Below are 10,772 nucleotides of genomic sequence, written 5' to 3'. Positions count from 1 at the left end.
CTTTGTGATCCGTTCCTGTTCCATCGGTTCCTTGTTTTGTATTCCATGCTGTAATTGCGTTTCGCCCTGTCCTGTCGTGTTTTTTGCCGTGATTGTGTATCACCCTGTCCTGTCGTGTTTTGTGCCTTCTTCAGACGCTGCGTGTGAGCAGGTGTCTCAGTTGACTACGGCCTGCGCCTACCCGAAGCGACCTGCAGTCTGTGGCCGCTTCTCCAGTTGTTTTCCCCTCTACTATCTAGAGGATTTCAGTTATTCGGTTTTGAGCATTAATAAACTCTGTTTCTGTTAAGTCGCGTTTGGGTCCTCCTTCACCTGCATAACAGAAGGAACCGATCAAAGAATGGACCCAGCGACTTCTGACGCTCGTTACACTGCCGTCGAGATCCAAGGAGCCATGCTCGGCAGACACGAGCAGGAATTGTCCGCTGCTCGCCAGGCCGTGGAAAACCTGGCTGCTCAGGTTTCCGACCTCTCTGGACAGTTCCAGAGTCTACGTCTCGTGCCACCTGTTACTTCCTGGCCTGCCGAGCCTCCAGAACCTAGGGTTAATAACCCACCTTGCTACTCCGGGCAGCCCACTGAGTGCCGCTCCTTTCTCACGCAGTGTGAGATTGTGTTCTCTCTCCAACCCAACACATACTCTAGAGAGAGAGCTCGGGTTGCTTACGTCATCTCACTCCTCACTGGCCGGGCTCGAGAATGGGGCACAGCTATCTGGGAGGCAAGGGCTGTTTGCTCAAACGATTTCCAGAACTTTAAAGAGGAGATGATTCGGGTTTTTGACCGTTCAGTTTTTGGTGGGGAGGCTTCTAGGGCCCTGGCTTCCTTATGCCAAGGTGAACGGTCCATAACGGATTATTCCATTGAGTTTCGCACTCTTGCTGCCTCTAGTGAGTGGAACGAGCCGGCGCTGCTCGCTCGTTTTCTGGAGGGACTCCACGCTGTGGTTAAGGATGAGATTCTCTCCCGGGAGGTTCCTTCAGATGTGGACTCTTTGATTGCTCTCGCCATCCGCATAGAACGACGGGTAGATCTTCGTCACCGGGCTCGTGGAAGAGAGCTCGCATCAACGGTGTTTCCTGCTCCGCATCGCAGCCATCTCCCCTCTGGCTTTGAGACTGAGCCCATGCAGCTGGGAGGGATTCGCATCTCGAATAAGGAGAGGGAACGGAGGATCACCAACCGCCTGTGCCTCTATTGTGGAGTTGCTGGACATTTCGTTAATTCATGTCCAGTAAAGCCAGAGCTCATCTGTAAGCGGAGGGCTACAGGTGAGCGCAACTACTCAAGTCTCTCCATCAAAGTCCTGTACTACTTTGTCGGTCCACCTACGCTGGACCGGTTCGGGCGCTACATGTAGTGCCTTGATAGACTCTGGGGCTGAGGGTTGTTTCATGGACGAAGCATGGGTTCGGAAACATGACATTCCTTTCAGAGAGTTAGATAAGCCTACGCCCATGTTCGCCTTAGATGGTAGTCATCTTCCCAGTATCAGATTTGAGACACTACCTTTAACCCTCACAGTATCTGGTAACCACAGTGAGACTATTTCTTTTTGATTTTCCGTTCACCGTTTACACCTGTTGTTTTGGGTCATCCCTGGCTAGTATGTCATAATCCTTCTATTAATTGGTCTAGTAATTCTATCCTATCCTGGAACGTTTCTTGTCATGTGAAGTGTTTAATGTCTGCCATCCCTCCCGTTTCTTCTGTCCCTACTTCTCAGGAGGAACCTGGCGATTTGACAGGAGTGCCGGAGGAATATCATGATCTGCGCACGGTCTTCAGTCGGTCCCGAGCCAACTCCCTTCCTCCTCACCGGTCGTATGATTGTAGTATTGATCTCCTTCCGGGGACCACTCCTCCTCGAGGTAGACTATACTCTCTGTCGGCTCCCGAACGTAAGGCTCTCGAGGATTATTTGTCTGTGTCTCTTGACGCCGGTACCATAGTGCCTTCTTCCTCTCCGGCCGGGGCGGGGTTCTTTTTGTTAAGAAGAAGGACGGTACTCTGCGCCCCTGCGTGGATTATCGAGGGCTGAATGACATAACGGTTAAGAATCGTTATCCGCTTCCCCTTATGTCATCAGCCTTCGAGATTCTGCAGGGAGCCAGGTGCTTTACTAAGTTGGACCTTCGTAACGCTTACCATCTCGTGCGCATCAGAGAGGGGGACGAGTGGAAAACGGCGTTTAATACTCCCGTTAGGGCATTTTGAGTACCGGGTTCTGCCGTTCGGTCTCGCCAATGCGCCAGCTGTTTTTCAGGCATTAGTTAATGATGTTCTGAGAGACATGCTGAACATTTTCGTTTTTGTCTATCTTGACGATATCCTGATTTTTTCTCCGTCACTCGAGATTCATGTTCAGCACGTTCGACGTGTTCTACAGCGCCTTTTAGAGAATTGTCTCTATGTAAAGGCTGAGAAGTGCTCTTTTCATGTCTCCTCCGTTACTTTTCTCGGTTCCGTTATTTCCGCTGAAGGCATTCAGATGGATTCCGCTAAGGTCCAAGCTGTCAGTGATTGGCCCGTTCCAAGGTCACGTGTCGAGTTGCAGCGCTTTTTAGGTTTCGCTAATTTCTATCGGCGTTTCATTCGTAATTTCGGTCAAGTTGCTGCCCCTCTCACAGCTCTTACTTCTGTCAAGACGTGTTTTAAGTGGTCCGGTTCCGCCCAGGGAGCTTTTGATCTTCTAAAAGAACGTTTTACGTCCGCTCCTATCCTCGTTACTCCTGACGTCACTAGACAATTCATTGTCGAGGTTGACGCTTCAGAGGTAGGCGTGGGAGCCATTCTATCCCAGCGCTTCCAGTCTGACGATAAGGTTCATCCTTGCGCTTATTTTTCTCATCGCCTGTCGCCATCTGAGCGCAACTATGATGTGGGTAACCGTGAACTGCTCGCCATCCGCTTAGCCCTAGGCGAATGGCGACAGTGGTTGGAGGGGGCGACCGTTCCTTTTGTCGTTTGGACAGACCATAAGAACCTTGAGTACATCCGTTCTGCCAAACGACTTAATGCCCGTCAAGCTCGTTGGGCGTTGTTTTTCGCTCGTTTCGAGTTTGTGATTTCTTACCGTCCGGGTAGCAAGAACACCAAGCCTGATGCCTTATCCCGTCTGTTTAGTTCTTCTGTGGCTTCTACTGATCCCGAGGGGATTCTTCCTTATGGGCGTGTTGTCGGGTTAACAGTCTGGGGAATTGAAAGACAGGTTAAGCAAGCACTCACGCACACTGCGTCGCCGCGCGCTTGTCCTAGTAACCTCCTTTTCGTTCCTGTTTCCACTCGTCTGGCTGTTCTTCAGTGGGCTCACTCTGCCAAGTTAGCGGGTCATCCCGGTGTTCGAGGCACTCTTGCGTCTATTCGCCAGCGCTTTTGGTGGCCGACTCAGGAGCGTGACACGCGCCGTTTCGTGGCTGCCTGTTCGGACTGCGCGCAGACTAAGTCGGGTAACTCTCCTCCTGCCGGTCGTCTCAGACCGCTCCCCATTCCTTCTCGACCATGGTCTCACATTGCCTTAGACTTCATTACCGGTCTGCCTTTGTCTGCGGGGAAGACTGTGATTCTGACGGTTGTCGATAGGTTCTCTAAGGCGGCACATTTCATTCCCTCGCTAAACTTCCTTCCGCTAAGGAGACGGCACAAATCATTATTGAGAATGTATTCAGAATTCATGGCCTCCCGTTAGACGCCGTTTCAGACAGAGGTCCGCAATTCACGTCACAGTTTTGGAGGGAGTTCTGTCGTTTGATTGGTGCGTCCGTCAGTCTCTCTTCCGGGTTTCATCCCCAGTCTAACGGTCAAGCAGAGAGGGCCAATCAGACGATTGGTCGCATACTACGCAGCCTTTCTTTCAGGAACCCTGCGTCTTGGGCAGAACAGCTCCCCTGGGCAGAATACGCTCACAATTCGCTTCCTTCGTCTGCTACCGGGTTATCTCCGTTTCAGAGTAGTCTGGGTTACCAGCCTCCTCTGTTCTCATCCCAGCTTGCCGAGTCCAGCGTTCCCTCCGCTCAAGCGTTTGTCCAACGTTGTGAGCGCACCTGGAGGAGGGTGAGGTCTGCACTTTGCCGTTACAGGGCACAGACGGTGAGAGCCGCCAATAAACGCAGGATTAAGAGTCCAAGGTATTGTTGCGGCCAGAGAGTGTGGCTTTCCACTCGCAACCTTCCTCTTACGACAGCTTCTCGTAAGTTGACTCCGCGGTTCATTGGTCCGTTCCGTGTCTCCCAGGTCGTCAATCCTGTCGCTGTGCGACTGCTTCTTCCGCGACATCTTCGTCGCGTCCATCCTGTCTTCCATGTCTCCTGTGTTAAGCCCTTTCTTCGCACCCCGTTCGTCTTCCCTCCCCCCCCTCCCGTCCTTGTCGAGAGCGCACCTATTTACAAGGTACATAAAATTATGGACATGCGTTCTCGGGACGGGGTCACCAATACCTAGTGGATTGGGAGGGTTACGGTCCTGAGGAGAGGAGTTGGGTTCCGTCTCGGGACGTGCTGGACCGTTCGCTCATCGATGATTTCCTCCGTTGCCGCCAGGATTCCTCCTCGAGTGCGCCAGGAGGCGCTCGGTGAGTGGGGGTACTGTCATGTTTGTCATTTATTGTCATGTCTTGTCCCTGTGCTCCCCATGCTATTCGTTTCCCTCTGCTGGTCTTGTTTGGTTCTATCCCTCTCTCTCCCCCCCCCCTTTCACTCTCTCGCTCTCTCTTCTCTCTGTCGTTCCGTTCCTGCTCCCAGCTGTTCCTATTCCCCTAATCATCATTTAGTCTTCCCACACCTGTTCCCGATCCTTTCCCCTGATTAGACTCCCTATTTATTCCTTTGTGATCCGTTCCTGTTCCATCGGTTCCTTGTTTTGTATTCCATGCTGTAATTGCGTTTCGCCCTGTCCTGTCGTGTTTTTGCCGTGATTGTGTATCACCCTGTCCTGTCGTGTTTTGTGCCTTCTTCAGACGCTGCGTGTGAGCAGGTGTCTCAGTTGACTACGGCCTGCGCCTACCCGAAGCGACCTGCAGTCTGTGGCCGCTTCTCCAGTTGTTTTCCCCTCTACTATCTAGAGGATTTCAGTTATTCGGTTTTGAGCATTAATAAACTCTGTTTCTGTTAAGTCGCGTTTGGGTCCTCCTTCACCTGCATAACAAAAATAGAAATAAAAATAATGGGGTGCAAAGGAGCAAAATAAAAAGGCACCTAAAGTCTCTCAGACCCTGAGAAACAAGATTCTGTGGTATGATGAAAGCAAGATTGAACTCTTTGGCCTGAATGCCAAGCATCATGTCTGGAGGAAACCTGGCACCATCCCTACAGTGAAGCATTGTGGTGGCAGCATCATGCTGTGGGGATGTTTTTCAGCGGCAGGGACTGGGAGACTAGTCAGGATCGATGGAAAGATGAACGGAGCAAAGTATAGAGAGATCCTTGATGAAAACCTGCGCCAGAGCGCTCAGGACCTCAGACTGGGGCAAAGGTTCACCATCCAACAGGACAGCAACCCTAAGCACACAGCCAAGACAACGCAGGAGTGGCTTCAGGACAAGTCTTTGAATGTCCTTGACTGGCCCAGCCAGAACTCAGACTTGAACCCGATCGAACATCTCTGGAGAAACCTTAAAATGGCTGTGCAACAACGCTCCTCATCCAACCTGACAGACCTTGAGAGGATCTGCAGAGAAGAATGGGAGAAACTCCCCAAATACAGGTGTGCCAAGCTTGAAGCGTCATACCCAAGAAGACTCAATGCCGTAATCGCTGCCCAAGGTGTGTCATGACTGTCCTGATCAGGTCAGGTTACAGGAGACCACAACCCTGCAGATTATCTCTCAACCCCAACAGAGGAGGAGAGATCTAGGGGTCTGAAGATGTGGGTTGTTTATGACCCCTCACTCCCATAGTAAATCTTAGGCCACAGACAAATTCCTTTTGTCCTGTTACTATGGAGATCCAGCCTCAGAACATTAAACATGAAATAAAGGGACTTTGGAACAATGGTTTCCGTCAGCCACAATGGTGGTCATGACGATAGATGGAATATGAAAATGTATGTCATCTTTGTTTTGTTATTAAAGGTTAATAGATGACGTTATTACGAAAACATTGTAACGTCAACAGTTTACCTAATATATGTCTGATGTTTATACATTGTACGTTGTATGGAAAATGTCCAAATCAAAGATAATCTTTTGGTAAAGATGAAATGTGAAGTTAGTTGTCTAAAATTGGATTTGAGTCAAATCTAGACCTTGCTCTTAACTTGGTACACCCAGAGAATTTCCCTAAAGGCGGTTACGCCCACTTCTGACCCAAGGGTATAAAACCTGTGAGTGAAGAATTTACAGATAAGACAAAGTATATCTCACTGGTCACCCCCAAAGCCAATTCCTCATTTGGTCGCCTTTCCTTCCAGTTCTCTGCTGCCACTGACTGGAACGAACTGCAAAAATCACTGAAGCTGGAGATTCCCATCTCCCTCACTAGCTTTTAGAACGAGCTGTCAGACCAGCTCACAGATCACTGCACCTGTACATAGTCCATCTGTATACAGCCCATCTATCAGCCTCAATCCCATACTGTATTTGTTTATTTTTCTCCTTTTGCACCCCAGTATCTCTACTTGCACATCCATCTTTTGCACATCTACCATTCCAGTGTTTAATTGCCATATTGTAATTACTTCGCCACTATGGCCTATTTATTGCCTTAACTCCCTTATTTGACCTTATTTGCACTCACTGTATATAGACTTTGTTGTCTTTTTTGACTGTATGTTTTGTTCATTCCATGTGTAACTCTGTGTTGTTGTATGTGTCGAACTGCTATGCTTTATCTTGTCCAGGTCGCAGTTGCAAATGAGAACTTGTTCTCAACTAGTTTACCTGGTTAAATAAAGGTGAAAAAAAGTGACCCAAGCTGCAGCCGAGGTCTAAAAAGTCAACGAACCCAAAACGCAACACAAGTTTGAAGACAAATAAATATTTTTCTACCCAAGCTACGGATGAGTAGATGTGTCTAAGCGGGTGAATTCAAGTCGAACCACCTAGGCTCCACTCCCCATCGAATCATGGTATCTACACTGTTTCATTCCTACGCTGTGAGCTCTGAGCTACAGAGCTGTCTGTCCTCAGAAGAGCACTTCCAGAGCAAGGGTGAGAGAACAGACTCCTAAGCCAAAAGGACACTGACATTGTGAGGACAACCAAAGAGTTGCGCCGGAGAAGTGCGTCATTGAGCAGCCTGAACGGTCCACGCGGAGAATCCACGGAGACCTTCCCCACGTAATTACATCATTATATTCTGCAGTTTGGGGCAAGTCTAGGGTTAGAATAAGCATAGCTGACAAATTCACCCAAATGTATATTTCTCTCGTGTACTTTCTCTTTTTCTCTCTCTTTTAAATCCACATTTTGGGTAACACGCGCCATAGTGTGTTGGCCCGTTATACTAAGTTCTAATCAATAGCCTAGAATGTGTTTTTGTGTATGTATATCTTTTATCATCATTTTAGCTTGCTATTAAATAAATACTCAACTAAGATTTGTGTGGTACGAACTCATTGGTGAGACCCGGGTCCGTGCAGATTCCCGGATTATGCGACGTTCAGAACGAGACTGTAGAGGTAACTGATTAATTAGCGGCTGTTGTAAAATTGATATTCTGATATTCTTTGAGTTAATTTAGGAAATAGAAACTCAATAAAAAACTTTTCCCATGGTGCCCCAGGTTAATGAGTTAATAATTGCTTGATTCAGTTAATCACGCAATTAGAAACCTTTAATCATTTGATGAGCAACAGTCATCACATTAACTAATACAACGTCACGACAAGTGCTTCAACAAAGTACTGAGTAAAGGGTCTGAATACTTATGTAAATGTGACATTTCAGTTTTTCACATTTTAATAAATTAGCAAACATTTGTAAAAACCTGTTCTTGCTTTGTCATTATAGGGTATTGTGTGTAGATTGATGAGGACTTTTAAAATCCATTTTAGAATAAATCTGTAACTTAACAAAATGTGAAAAAAGTCAAGGGGTCTGAATACTTCTGAAGGCACTGTATATCCAACGCCCTGATACACTCTTAATAACCTGCTCCCAATTGCATTGTGTTGGCCCTGTGTGTCCCTCCCAGACACGGTGGAGTAGAGGTTCATCAGCAGTGACTTCTTCAACTTAAGCCTGTACAGCAAAGCGTTCCGCTCTCTGTTTGAGAAGCACAAGCTCATGTTTTTCTTCCTGCTGTGCACTTGATGAACAAAAACAAGAGCGACATGGTCAGAGGAGGAACTGATGGTGTTTGGACTGTATTGTTGTGTTTACAGTGTATCTACTCTGTCTGTGTCCCACCCTGCCAGTCTGAGTGGCGATACGTGCTGGCAGGGGAAGGGCCCTAGCAGCAACTGGCCAACCCTGCAGTGAGCAATCATACATTTCTTATAGACACAATTAGGGTTGTCACGATACCAGTATTGCGATACCCGATTTTCCATGGCAAAAATGAAAACACCAAGCAGACTAAACTTTATGGTCCTCTTAGAACTTGCTTTATGGAAAATAAACAAATATAAATCTTAGTGACAAGATAAGGACTGTTTCCTCTGGAAATTTAGTCTGCTTCATGATTTGTTTCCCTGCCACGATACTTCTGAGTATCGTGACACTGGTATCGTGACAACCCTAGACAACACATTCCAGTTTGCTGTGTGTCAATAGATGATGCACATAGCTGACTGTGTGTGTGTGTGTGTGTGTGTGTGTGTGTGTGTGTGTGTGTGTGTGTGTGTGTGTGTGTGTGTGTGTGTGTGTGTGTGTGTGTGTGTGTGTGTGTGTGTGTGTGTGTGTGTGTGTGTGTGTGTGTGTGTGTGTGTGTGTGTGTGTGTGTGTGTGTGTGTGTGTTGAGAGCAGGTCCCAGGGGAATGAATACCCAACTGAACTCTTTCCAGAAACTGTTGATCCCGCGCTGCCTGAGGGCTGATCACATGACTCACAACCTGCAGGTCTTTGTGTCTGCTCAGCTGGGTCAGCACTTTATAAAGCCACAGGTGCTGTAACAGCACTGTTTCACGTTTGCCTTTCCGGACAGTGAAGATATCGAAGTTGCATTTTCCTCATTGCCACTGTCAATTACATCTAAGGTTAATATTTGGTTTGGCCTGTATCCATCTTTGCTACCAGGTTTATTCTAAAGCCATTTGGTTTAAATATTTACAATCACTGCAGAGCTCAGAGCTTGTTTATTTGATGTTTCTCAAACACCCTTCTGTACTGTACCTCTCTCCTTCCTCCCTCCCTACTCTCCCTCTTTCCTTCCTTCCATCTCCTCCTCAGGCTTCAGATATGTCTGCCTCTCCCCTGGTACTGACCTAGCCTCTGACCTCTTAAATTTGCTGACGTCATGAAGTTCTACAAGATGAGTGCCATCTCCATAGGCCAGGGGCAGGTCAGCCGGGCCTGGGGAATGCCTGGGAAAACTCACTATTCACACCCAAGGGACAGCCCACTATAAATCAGTCCTCCCAATGAGAACTCTCATTTGTCATGCTAAGAATAGCTTAGTCTCCCCACCTCAGTGTGAATTACCAGTCTATTTCTAGCCAGAGGACTACTCTTTTCCCTGTATCCCCTACCAAAGAAATGCTATGTTCACCATCACTAAGAGTGCAAGCCAGTCTGGGAAATAACTGAGAAAGAGCTAGGCCCAGGATCAAGGTCATGAGGTTTGAACCTAAGCCTGGAGATCTCTATGGTATTTACCTGTCCATGTTGGTATCATCTTGAGACCGCTGTGTAACTGGTCCTGTGTGTTGTGGTTGTGCGTCAGGGTCCCAGGGCTGAGGCCATGATACACAGTGCCATGGAGAGAGGCAAGTGGTTCTTCTTCCAGAATTGCCACCTGGCACCCAGCTGGTTGCCCTTCGTGGAGAAACTGATTGACAACATTGACCCAGATAAGGTGGGCTCACCTAGAAGAACACACACACACAAAGCTGAAGATATACAGCACCAGTCAAAAGTTTGGACACACCTACTCATTCAAGTGTTTGTATTTATTTTATTTTTTCCATTTTCTACATTGTAGAATAATAGTGACGACATCAAAACTATAAAATAACACATATGGAATCATGTAGTAACCAAAAAAGTGTTAAACTAATCTAAATACATTGTATATTTGAGATTCTTCAAATAGCCACCCTTTGCCTTGATGACAACTTTGCACACTCTTAGCATTCTCTCAACCAGCTTCATGAAGTAGTCACCTGGATGCATTTCAATTAACAGGTGTGTCTTCTTAAAAGTTCTGTAACGTTCGTCTGAAGAAGTAGGCCAAGGTGCAGCGTGGTAAGTGTTCATGATCTTTAATACTCAGAACACCAAAAAAACAACAAAAGGAATAACGAACGTCACGTTCTGCCGGCTTCACAGAGCTAACAAAAAAAGAAGATCCCACAATATAGGTGGGAAAACAGGCTACCTAAGTATGATTCCCAATCGGAGATACAAAACATAGAATGCCCACCCCACATCACACCATGAAGAGATGAAGGTCAGTCAATATGGAAACTTTGAAAGTTTATTCAAGTGCAGTCGCCAAAACCATCAAGCGCTGTGATGAAACTGGCTCTCATGAGGACCGCTACAGGAATGGAAGACCCAGAGTTGCCTCTGCTGCAGAGGATAAGTTCATTAGAGTTACCAGCCTCAGAAATTGCAGCCCAAATAAATGCTTCACAGAGTTCAAGTAAAAGACACATCTCAACATCAACTGTTCAGA

The sequence above is a fragment of the Oncorhynchus gorbuscha genome, linkage group LG03 (genome assembly GCF_021184085.1).
Source record: "Oncorhynchus gorbuscha isolate QuinsamMale2020 ecotype Even-year linkage group LG03, OgorEven_v1.0, whole genome shotgun sequence".
NCBI classification, from domain to species: Eukaryota; Metazoa; Chordata; class Actinopteri; order Salmoniformes; family Salmonidae; genus Oncorhynchus; species Oncorhynchus gorbuscha.
Note: the sequence above shows the minus strand (reverse complement) of the source record.